The sequence below is a fragment of the Eptatretus burgeri genome, chromosome 2 (assembly GCF_056783735.1).
Source record: "Eptatretus burgeri isolate ZD-2024b chromosome 2, Ebu_testis_v1, whole genome shotgun sequence".
In the NCBI taxonomy this organism is placed as follows: domain Eukaryota; kingdom Metazoa; phylum Chordata; class Myxini; order Myxiniformes; family Myxinidae; genus Eptatretus; species Eptatretus burgeri.
In genome coordinates this window covers 70,267,068-70,278,803 of record NC_140962.1, presented here as the reverse complement: position 1 = coordinate 70,278,803, position 11,736 = coordinate 70,267,068, and positions in this window count along the sequence as shown.

The following is an 11,736-nucleotide window of genomic DNA, read 5'->3' as shown; positions in this document are numbered from 1 at the left end:
GGGTGGAGGCTGCATGAGGGGGACAGCGCAAGGGGTGGAGACAGCATGAGGGGTGGAAGCGCTCTACGGTGAGGATACGGCAGCCGTACGCCCTCTGAATTGACAGAAACGTGCGGCGGCCGCAGAGTTTCTGAGGTGGCCTTAGGGTGGCCCTACGCCATTTGGCTATATTTTACAGGCCATAAGGTTGCCGTGGAATTATAACACGGACTTATAACTTTTTTTCATTTCTACATTCGCCGCAGCAATTCGACAAGCCGAAACAAAAGAACTGGTAAAAAAAAAAACCTACTCGTTACCGCCCGTCTGGCCGCACGTTCGCCTTAGGGCCCCCTGCGGTCGCCTTGCGCCTGCCTTGAAAATTCTATGGCCTGAAGGTCACCGTGCGACATCAAATCAAAGACTGTACGGCACCCCACGTTTTCGGTCTCCACAATTTATAAATATAGTCCGGGAGCAGAGAGGGTTAACCCTGCATTGTTGTATTAAGTTTTTTTTTATCCCCCAACACGTGGCGGAAGGGGGATATTGTTGTCACCCAGGTCGTCCGGCTGTCCGTCTGTCCGTCAACATTTATAGCTGTGAGTGCGATAACTCAAACTGTTCGCCATATCGATTTGAAATTTGAGTCACACATGTACCACCTGAAAAGGAAGAACCCTATTGATTTTGGGCGTGGCCGGATCCAAGATGGCCGACTGGGGCGGCTATCTTGAAAAAAATGTTTTTTGTAATAAATGGAAAACCGCTTATCTGATTTCAATTATTTTTGGTTACTACGTTCCTCACCCCTGGGGAACTTTTTGGAGATGATGACCAAATGGTGTCTTCTTTCCAATTCACCTCCCTCATTATCTGGAATATGTATGACCTGTTTCATTCAATGGCGGGGGATTCCCCATCTCTGATGGTATATTTTTATTTACTGTTGATTTTGGTAGCCAAGGGTCTCTATTTTCAGAAACTGCTTGATGACATGTTGTCACCCTTGAGCAATTTGAGAAATTCAATATGGCATCTAAGATGGCCACCATTACCTATAAATGACCATAACTCCCTAACTATTCACCCTAGGAAGGTGATTTTTGTCTCTATACCTAGGTATGGGCCCTTAGTCTGCATGCATGCAGCAGGTTGGAATCTGATCTGGATGACATGATGGATGAGGACACTCAAAGCAAGGTGGTGACAACACACAAAGAAGAGGCAAATCCAGGATCGCTGAAGACAAGAGAGACCGAGATGGAATCAGACACAAACTCGACACTTGCATTAATCCTTTTGATTCTGCGGCACACACCAGTGGTATAATCAATGTAGTTAGAGGCCAAATTGGTTCAACTGAAGTCAATGTCCACAATGCTGTCACAATCGGGACTGAACAAATGAAAATTTTCGAAAGTCGGTTACCACAGGGATTTTATGAAACCATCACGAAGAAGGTTGTTACTATGGAGCATGCAAGGAAGCATGTGAAGGTCGGAGCTGCAAAAGTATTTGATACCAATTTGATTTACTCAAGGGTGATTGGCCTACAGGCTAGTGGGTGGGGCATTGACATTAAGGATGTGCTTGGTCATGAACTTGCACCAGTTCCAACGTCCATGTTTGATAATACTGGATATGTGAGGATTGTGAAATCGAAATCTACCTTGAAGAAAATTCCCCAAGTTGAGGTGTCTGATAGAGTTGCTGGTGGTGCAAATGTTAGTGTGCTCGATGGCTCAGCAATACTCTGGGTAGTTCCTTGGCCTGCTGATGGGTCTGTCAAGGACTATACAGCGAACTTCAAATATGCCATAGGAAAAAGGTTATAGGTCGAGGACGTGTATCTGATATTTGACAGATACTATGATTACAGCACAAAGAGTGTTACCAGAGGATCTAGGGCAACTGGTGTCAGTAGGGTTCATCATTTGCAAGTCAACAGTAAACTTCCAGCACAGAATATTCTACTAGCCTCTTTCAAAAACAAGAAGCAACTGATGCAACTGATAGTTGATGATCTAGTCCAGGATAAGAAGTTTCACGAGGACAGCACACGACATCATAAGTTAGTGGTAACAGGAGCAGATCCGGTGCCAATCGAAATCAGTGAAGGTGGAGTTGTCATCTCACGGGCAGATCTGGCAACTTCACACGAAGAAGCAGATAACGTCATTGTCCAACAGGTCTTGAGTTGTGCCGTGGAAAATGCAGAAAGCAAAATCACTGTTGTTGCCGATGACACTGACGTCTTTGTACTGTTGCTGCATTATCATCACATGGCAAATCTCAAGAATGTTGCATTGATGGAGTCTCCCATCAAAGGAAGGACGGTGGTTGATATAGGCAAAACTGTGCAGAAGCATTCTGAGATAGTCGAAGGAATACTCCCGGCACATGCACTTTCTGGCTGTGACACCGTTGCCTCCTATTTTGGAATTGGAAGGGCCACTGTACTCAAAAAACTTCGATCGGGGCATTCACTTAACTTGTTGGGTGTACCAGGGCATTCTATGGAATCTGTTATTCAACAGGCTACCGCCTTCACTTCCACGTGCTATGGACAAACAAACTGTAGTACAATGTCAGAGACAAGGTTAAAGGTATAGCTGTCAAAAACAGGCAAAGGGTCATCAACACCAAAGCTGTGTACCTTGCCACCCACAACTGAGGCATTCAAGGAAAATGTTAAATGAGCTCGCCATCAGGCTTTGGTATGGCAGTCACTGGAAGCGCAGAATCCACCCGAGTTGGACTCAACGGAATATGGTTGGGTAAAGTATGACCAAAACAAGTCCCTTCAACCAGTCACCCTCCCTGATGAAGTCGAACGAGCCCCAGAGATGGTACTACGTCAAATAAAATGTGGATGCCACAGTACTACTCCATGCAGTTCACGTGCTTGTAGTTGCAACTCTGCAAACATGAAATGCACAATATTTTGCGCCTGCTATAATCAGGGTTGCTGTAACCCGACATCATGGTTGATTGCATGTCTTTGCGATGCACATAGGCAACACAATGTACAACAGTGTAAATTATTTGGTGAAGTGGTAGCTGTGCTGTATCACGTGATTGGGTTTTTTGTATATCGTGACTCGCCCGCTAGGGGTGGCAGTGATGTACATCCGGACGCACAATAAAGTGGAGTTACTGCTACGCTCTCGCTCCCCATGTTCCGCTGTGCCTCGGACACCACAATTGTCTGACGAGGATGTTGAGTGGACGAGTCACGGCGCACAGTCAGGTGCCCGTTTTCGTCGGAGACGACTTCGAATTGTTTTCAGAACAGTTGGGGTGCCATTTCCACGCGAATGATGTGGTCGACGAGAGCAAACAGAAGTCGATCTTGCTCACCTCGCTATCGGCGGGACATTATCGACTGCTGAGTGATTTGGTGGCGCCGGACAAGCCTAATGATGACCGGCTGTCGTTTCAGGACATTGTGCGGAAGATGAAAGCACACATGGTGCCGGAGAAGTCATTACAGCTGGCTCGATACCAGTTTGATCTCCTCGTGAAAGGTATGGAGGAGCACGTCGCTGATTTCATGGTGCGAGTGAAGCATTCGTCCGTGGCCTGCAAGTTCACGGCAGAGGAGCGTCCAGCTCGGCTAAGAGATCGTTTTATTTCTGGTTTCCAAGATGCGAAAATGGTGTCGGCGTTTCTACGGCTGAAGGGTGAAGCCATTACATTCACCTCAGCGGTCGACACTGCAACAGCTGTCGAGCAGACTCTCGGAGATGTTCGGGCCATCACCGGCCACAGCATGCCGGATGGCCCGGGGTCCCACGCGGTGTCGCGAGCGCCCCGGGAAGCACGCACGACCTTCGTTGCGGGCCGGGGCCAGACGTCGCCGCGCGGCCGCACGAGCGGCAAGGTGACCCCGCGGACGTGTTTAGGATGCGGAGGTCGACATCTGCGCCGTGTGTACCCGTTTAAAAACACCATGTGTTTACATTGTCACAAGGTGGGTCATCTGAAGCGTGTGTGCCGAGGGGCGTTGGCCACCGTTAAGGTCATGGACGGCGATGTGCGAGGCGACATCGGCGACTTGGGGTGGAACCGGCAGCCGTTGATGGGCCCGTTTTCAATTGGCCCTGCAGCGGCGCACCTGATGACGGTGGAAGTCGAAGTGAACAACACGCCGATCACGTTTCAGGTTGATACGGGAGCGGCGGTGTCGATCATCGGCGAACAGACCGCGCGTAGACTCAACGACCTGAAGCTTATCAGGTCCGACCTCACACTATTCACGTACACCCGTGAGAAGAGAACGCCAGTCGGGATGGCAGTCGTTTCTGTGCGGTACCAAGGCCAGGTCGCCACGCTTCCGTTGTACGTCGTGCGGGGGAGAGGACCGTCTCTCCTCGGCCGAGACTGGCTGACCCGCATCAGGCTAGATTGGGCCGCCAATCACCGTGTGCAACCCGTGCCGAGCCGATGGGAGGATCAGTTGGAGAAGATTCTTCAAAGACATCAAGGTTTGTTTTGCAACGACCTTGGGAAACTCAAGGGCGTGGAGGCAAAGCTCTTCCTGAAGGAGGGGGTGGTTCCTCGTTTTTGTAAACCACGACCTGTACCGTATGCCCTGCGGGACAAGGTCAAGGGTGAACTTGATAGGCTTGAGGCCTGTAGAGTGATCGAACGGGTGTCGTACTCAGATTGGGCCACCCCGGTCGTCATGGTGCTGAAACGGAATGGATACGTCCGATTGTGTGGGGACTTCAAGTCCACGGTTAACCCGGGGCTCAGCATGGAGCAATATCCATTGCTGTCAATCGATGAAATATATGCACGATTGGCGGGGAGTCAACACTTCACGAAGCTTGATCTGCGTGATGCATATTTTCACCTGCCGATGGATCCCGGGAGTAGCGACCTTTTGACAATCAACACGTGTCAAGGGCTCTATCGATATACCCGACTCTGTTTTGGGATTGCTTCGGCCCCGGCCTTGTGGCAGAAAGCCATGGATCAGGTTTGCATTGGCCTGCCCACTCAAACCTACCTGGACGATGTGCTCATTGTGGGGACAACGGCGGACGAGCACCTTGCGAACATTTCCCAAGTGCTGACGAAGCTAGAAGCGTGAAGCCTGCGCTTGAACAGAGACAAGTGTGTGTTCTTCAAGCAGCGCTTGGAATACCTCGGGCACACCATCACGCCGGAGGGGCTGTTGAAAGGCCTTGGAAGGTGGAGGCGATTCAGCACATGCCACCGCCTCGCGACAAGACGCAGCTGCGCTCGTTCATTGGTATGGCACAGTATTACCAAAGGTTCGTGCGCGGGCTCAGCTCACAGCTTGCGCTGTTAACGTGGTTGCTCAGGAAGGAGAGCGCTGGGCCTGGGGGTCTGCACACCAGGCGGCGTTCGACCATGTCAAGCGGCTGCTCACAGAGGATACGGTCCTCGTGCACTACGAGCCTGCGTGTCTGCTCTTATTGGCATGCGACAGCTCTGCATATGGCATCGGGGCAGTGCTCTCCCACAGGATGGACGATGGTTCCGAGCGGCCTGTTTGTTTTGCATCCCGGACCCTGTCCGTCGCAGAGCGGGAATATGCCCAGATCGAGCGCGAGGCTCTCAGCCTCGTCTGGGGTGTGCGGAGGTTTCATCAATACCTGCTGGGGCGGCATTTCACTCAGCAGACAGATCACAAACCACTTCAATTCATTCTGAGACCCGAACGCGGGGTACCGGTGGTAGCGGCCGCACGAATACAGCGGTGGTGTCTATTTCTTGCTGCTTACAATTACAATATTCAGTTCCGGAGCACCGGAAAGCATGCCAACTGCGACGGGCTCTCACGCTTGCCTTGCGCAGAGGGTCCAGCTGCATCTGAGTCGGCCGACCGGGTTGATGTGTTCGCGCTGGGCCAGGTCCAAAGCGGGCCGTTCACAGCCAAACAGGTCGCGGTGGAATCGGCTCATGATCCAGTGCTCGCCCGTGTCGTCCAGTCAATTTCTACGGGGAATTGGAGTGAACTACCTTCAACACCGGCATTTCAGCCTTTCGCGTCGCGCGCATCGGTGTTGTCGTTGGTTCAATGGTGTGTTATGTAGGGAATGAGGGCGGTGATTCCACCGAAGTTCAGGCAGCGGTGTTTGGAAGAACTGCATGTCAGTCACCTTGGCGTCGTGAAGACCAAGAGTCTTGCTCGTAGCCTGTTGTGGTGGCTGGGGTTGGACAAAGACATGGAGCAGTTGGTTAAGCGTTGCACCACGTGTCAAACAGATGCTGATAACCCGCATCGAGCTTCGGGACTATAGCCTATCCCAGCCAGGGCCTGGCAGAGGGTCCATGTGGATTTTGCGGGGCCGGTTAATGGCAAAATGTTTTTGATTGTGATCGATGCATTCTCTAAATGGCCGGAGGTTGTAGTAATGCAGCATACATCAGCAAACATTACAGAATAAAAACTGCGGACGATCTTTGCTAATAAAGGATTACCCGAGATTCTGGTCTCTGATAACGGTCCGCAGTTCATCGCAGGTGTATTTGATGAGTTTATGCGTCAAAATGGTATTCGACATCTAAGGTCCGCACCGTATCATCCTGCGACGAATGGGCAGGCAGAGTCGTTTGTTAAGATGTTGAAACAGGCTTTGCGCAGGGGGGGTGTTGCACCTGTGCAGACGGTGGTCAATGTCTTTTTGCTTCAATACAGGAACGCTATTCATCCTGTCACGGGCGATTCTCCTGCCATTCGTCTCTATGGACGGGCATTGCGGTCCAGACTGGATTTGCTGCGACCTGAAGGGTCCATGAGTGGGGCGGTGTCACGCCCGACGCTGCTGCGCGGTTTTGATGTGGGACAGCGGGTAATGGTGCGCGATTATTTCCACGGTTCCAAATGGGTGCCGGCTGTGGTCTCTGTGGTACTTGGGCCGGCAAATTGCTTAGTGCGGACTGATGGTGGGGAGGTGTGGAAGCGGCACGTGGACCAAATGCATGATCGTTGTTCAGCGTCACCCCCCCCCCCGTGCCGAGCAATGTGGGACCCCCTCCTGTGTATCGCCGTGGCCAGACGTTGTATCGCCGGGGCCGGACGTACCGACACCCGCGGGTCTTCACCTGATTCAGTCCTGCGCGAGGACGACGAGCGAGCTGGTCGGCCGGGGGCGGTTGTTGTTGCGGATGGGGCAAGTCCGGCGAGGGTGTCACCTCGACCTGGCCAGGAGGCGTCTGAGCCTGGGCCATCTGGCGTCGCTGCCCGCCCGAGGCGGGTCAGGAAACGGCCGCGGTACTTGGAGGATTTTGAATGTTGATTGGTTTCGTTTGGTCATGTTATAATTGTCGTTTCATAATTTGAATTGCCATTTTACGAGGGGAGGAGTGTGCTGTATCACATGATTGGGTTTTCGTATATCATGACTCGCCCGCTAGGGGTGGCAGTGATTTACATCCGGACGCGCAATAAAGCGGAGTTACTGCTACGCTCTCGCTCCCCATGTTCCGCTGTGCCTCGGACACCAGAGTAGCCATCCTTAAATAAGAATTGTATAATATGCTTTTGGTAGTCTGTGTGAGAATTCAGATTTAAAATTAAAGAACATTTGTTATAATATAACACCTGTGGTCATTCACCTTTTCATATTTTCCCCAAGATTGGATAGTATAGAAGATATACCAGTGCTTGTAAACTGGCAGCCATCTTGGATTTCTGGATGACATCATCGGTATATGAACTTTGATCTGATACAGATATATGTGTCTCCAAAATACCCAGTGATAGACACCTTCACGACTAATTTGGAGTAAATAGTTAAGGAGATATGCCAGTTTTAGTGTTACGGCGGCCATCTTGGCAGCCATCTTGGAAATTACCATTATATAATATGATATTAACGTAATACTTAGTTTTAATGGATAGCTTGACCCCTAAAACCTAGGTACAGAGACAAAAATCACCTTCCTCGGGTGAATAGTTAGGGAGTTATGGTCACTTATAGTTAATGGTGGCCATCTTGGATGCCATCTTGAATTTCTCAAATTGCTCAAGGGTGACAACATGTCATCAAGCAGTTTCTGAAAATAGAGACCCTTGGCTACCAAAATCAACAGTAAAAAAAACTTAATACAACAATGCAAGGTTAAGGGAAAAAATGGCAGTTGGCTCCCAGACTAATACGCCGTGCGGCTCCCCAAAAATAAAAACATATGTGACTGCTACATTGTGTGACCATGGAAATACTGCAGCCGCCCTATAATTGCTAGTGGCCGTAGATTTTGTAGACCCCACGGCCACCGTGGCAAATGTGACTTAGGCCTTAACAGTCCACTTTACAGTGGGGGAGGGGTGGAGGAGCAGGGGGAGAGAGGGAGGGAGTGGGATAGGGGTGCGAGAAGGAGAGAAGGAGAGAAGGAGAGAAGGAGAGAAGGAGAGAAGGAGAGAAGGAGAGAAGGAGAGAAGGAGAGAAGGAGAGAAGGAGAGAAGGAGAGAAGGAGAGAAGGAGAGAGAGAGAGAGAGAGAGAGAGAGAGAGAGAGACAGAGACAGAGAGAGAGAGAGAGAGAGAGAGAGAGAGAGAGAGAGAGAGAGAGAGAGAGAGAGAGGTGAGTGGGGAGAGAGGGAGAGAGAGGGATGGGAGGGAAAGGAGGAAGGAAAGAGGTGGGAGAGGGATAGTGGTGGGAGGGAGAGGGGTGGGAGAGTGAGGTGTGGGAGAGTGAGGGTGGGGGACAGAAAGAGCAGAGGGATTACAGAGATAGGGGAGGAGCAGAGAGGGGGAGGAGAGAGGGGAGGTGAAGGGAGAGAGAGGGGAGGGCAGAGTAAAGAGGGGAGGAGAGAGGAATTCCAGCAGATGGAACGTCCAGTTTAACGCCACACACATTGATGCACACACTGCCTGTGAAACACCGAGATGACAGTCTATAGCTAGATCAGGATTCAAACACAGGTAAGACAGCTTAGAGCGAGCATGCATACTCCTCGACTATCCTGCCCTGATCTGCCAATTCATTGCTTGATAAAAACTGAATTGTTCCAAACAGCAGTTCCGACTGCTAAATAAAAAAAACCCTTTCATTTGACCAATTCGCACATTCTTTGACAGCCCTTCCACTCCTCAACCTACAGAGAGTTGAATGGTGGTGTATGGGGGGTTAAGGAGGAGGATTGCATGTGAGGAGGGGAAGGGAAGGTAGTGAGAGCAGTGGGGAGGACAAGGGAACGCAGTGTGAGGGGAGGGAATGGAAGGCAGCGTGAGGGGAGGGAATGAAAGGGAGCGTGAGGGGTAGGGAAGTCAACATGAGGGGTGGGGAAGGCAACATGAGGGGAGGGGAAAGGAAGGCAGCATGAGGGGCTGGGGAAGGGAAGGCAGCATGAGGGGAGGGGAAGGCCGTATGAGAAAAAAAATAATTAAGCTTCATGCTTTGTTTCAATAAATACAATGAGAAAATTTTTCATATTTCACTCCAGATTTTGACACGTATTTAGTCCACGAGATACAATTCTCAAATGAGATATATTTTGATTTATATTTTAATTGTATGTGAGAGGAGATTGTGTTTCCAAATCAAGGTATGTTTGAGGAGGCCGAATAAAGTGGCGAATTAAGACCCAAGCAAGCTGACAGAGGGCTGACCAAGGATGATGCCTTGTCAAAGGATAATAAAATAAGGCCATTAATTATATCTTCAAAAGGGTTGTTTTGATTAACCCAAACACTCAATTTTCATTCATGCACCTCCTTGGAGTTGCCTTAGGCCAATGCATGCAAGGTTTCAAGCCACTAGGTGGTTTTGGAGTTATGGAGGAGACACACACACACACACACACACACACACACACACACACACACACACACACACACACACACACACACACACACACACACACACACACACACACACACACACACACTTTTTAGTGTAGATTTACATCATACCCCTCTGGGTTAAAAGTCAAGGTCAAATGGCATCTGAAAAAAAAGAAACCACATTTTTATTGTCATTGCATATTTTTGCCAATACGCAATCTCAAAGACCACTTGGCCTTCCAAGATGTTCTTGCATCATAGCAGTAGACCTGCACTGAAGTTATGTACCACATTGTGACGAAATTAACAACAAAAAAAAGGTTTTTGATAATAACTTGGATAATTTTGCTCCTATTTTCATGATGTTTTTTTTTAATATACAATGTTGAGGCTCATATGAGAGGTAACACACAGAAACACACAAGGAGAGCAGTAGACAAGAGGGGTGGGAGAGGGAAGGAAAAAACAGTGGGGAATAAAAACATGAGGAGACCTGTGGAAAGGGGACGGAAGGGGTGGGGTACACAGGGTAAACAAGATGGACACTTCAGGGACTTTCAGGTCCTAACACGACAGGGAACTTTCAGGAAGGAAAGTAGGGAATTTGAAGGAGGTGGGTCTGGGGTGGATTAACGGGGGTAGAAAAGATTTTGGTTCTGGTTGGGGAAAGATAAGAGATGGTGGTGAACAGCTGTTTTGAAGATCTGGAGGGAAGAGTGGGATTGAAGAGAGTGTGGGAGTTTGTTCCAAAGGTGTGGAAAAAGAGGGCTGAAAGAATGCAGGTGAGCAGTGATTCTTAATTTTGGTAGTTTTAGCAGAAGGGGGTTCCTGGTGGACCTTGAACACCCTGCAGAAATATGGGGGGAGGGGGGCATATCTTAGACAGAGCAGGAGGGCCAGGCCGGTGAGGAGATGGAAGAAGCCAGAAAGACCACCGATTTGCCTGTGGTGAGAGAGTGAGACCCAAAGACTCAGTCTCACCGCGGGAGATAGCAATGATCTTAAATGCCTTGGTTTCCACAGCGTGAGGCGAGAAAGATAAGAGGCAGGAGCACCAGCCCAGAGGGGAGAGCAGTACTCCATCAGGCTGTGGACAAGAGCTTTGTATCTGGTCAGGAGCTAAGGTGGGCCAAGGAAGGACTTTGCACGATGGAGGATTCCCAGTCGGCGACTGGCTTTGGAGGCCAGCTTGGAAATTTGGCTTTCCCAGGAAAGATCATAGCAGACAGTGAGGTCCAGAAGCTTGAATGAAAGACTTCTTCAAGAGGATTGTTGAGAAAGTAGATGAGGGGGTTTCCCGATGGTCCTTTCGGAGAGACATTATGAGAGTGTGAGGTTTGCCAGGGTTGAAAGACATTTTCCACGTACTGGACCTGCTTGTGATTTTATCCAGATCTGCAGAGAATGTTGAATTTTATGCGAATGTTGATTGCCGATGGGACACATTTTCTATATTTACCCTCTATCCCAAAATGTTTACAATGAAGTTGATATGGTGGCCCAACAAGAAATATGGCCATTATTGGATCACTGGCCAAGGCACTGTAAGTCACAGGCAATCACCAAGGGTAAGCCTCACCCTGTAAGGGGAGGCTTACCCTAGGCGATCGCTTTGTGATTGCCAATATCATATTAACTCTGACACTGAAGGTGAAGGAGGTTGTGTTTTCACCCCTTTCTGTCTACCTTTGTGCAGGATATCTCAAAAAGTTTGGACGGATTCGGACAAAACTTTGAGCATAGGTTGGGTGTGTGACCATGACGAATTGTTTCGATTTTGGTGAAGATCCTGATCAGACAACTAGAATTTTAAAAGTGATTCTTCACCATTGAGAGATAGTGCCAAAAACGATGTAGTACTGTTTAGCATGATATTTCAAAAATGTATTGGGGCCCGATATGTTCTCGTGGATCAGGCATTACGTGGTGGAGGTATGCGTTCCACCGAGTGCCCTTCTAGTTTTACATGTGTCGATGTTAGTTTTGAAAAGC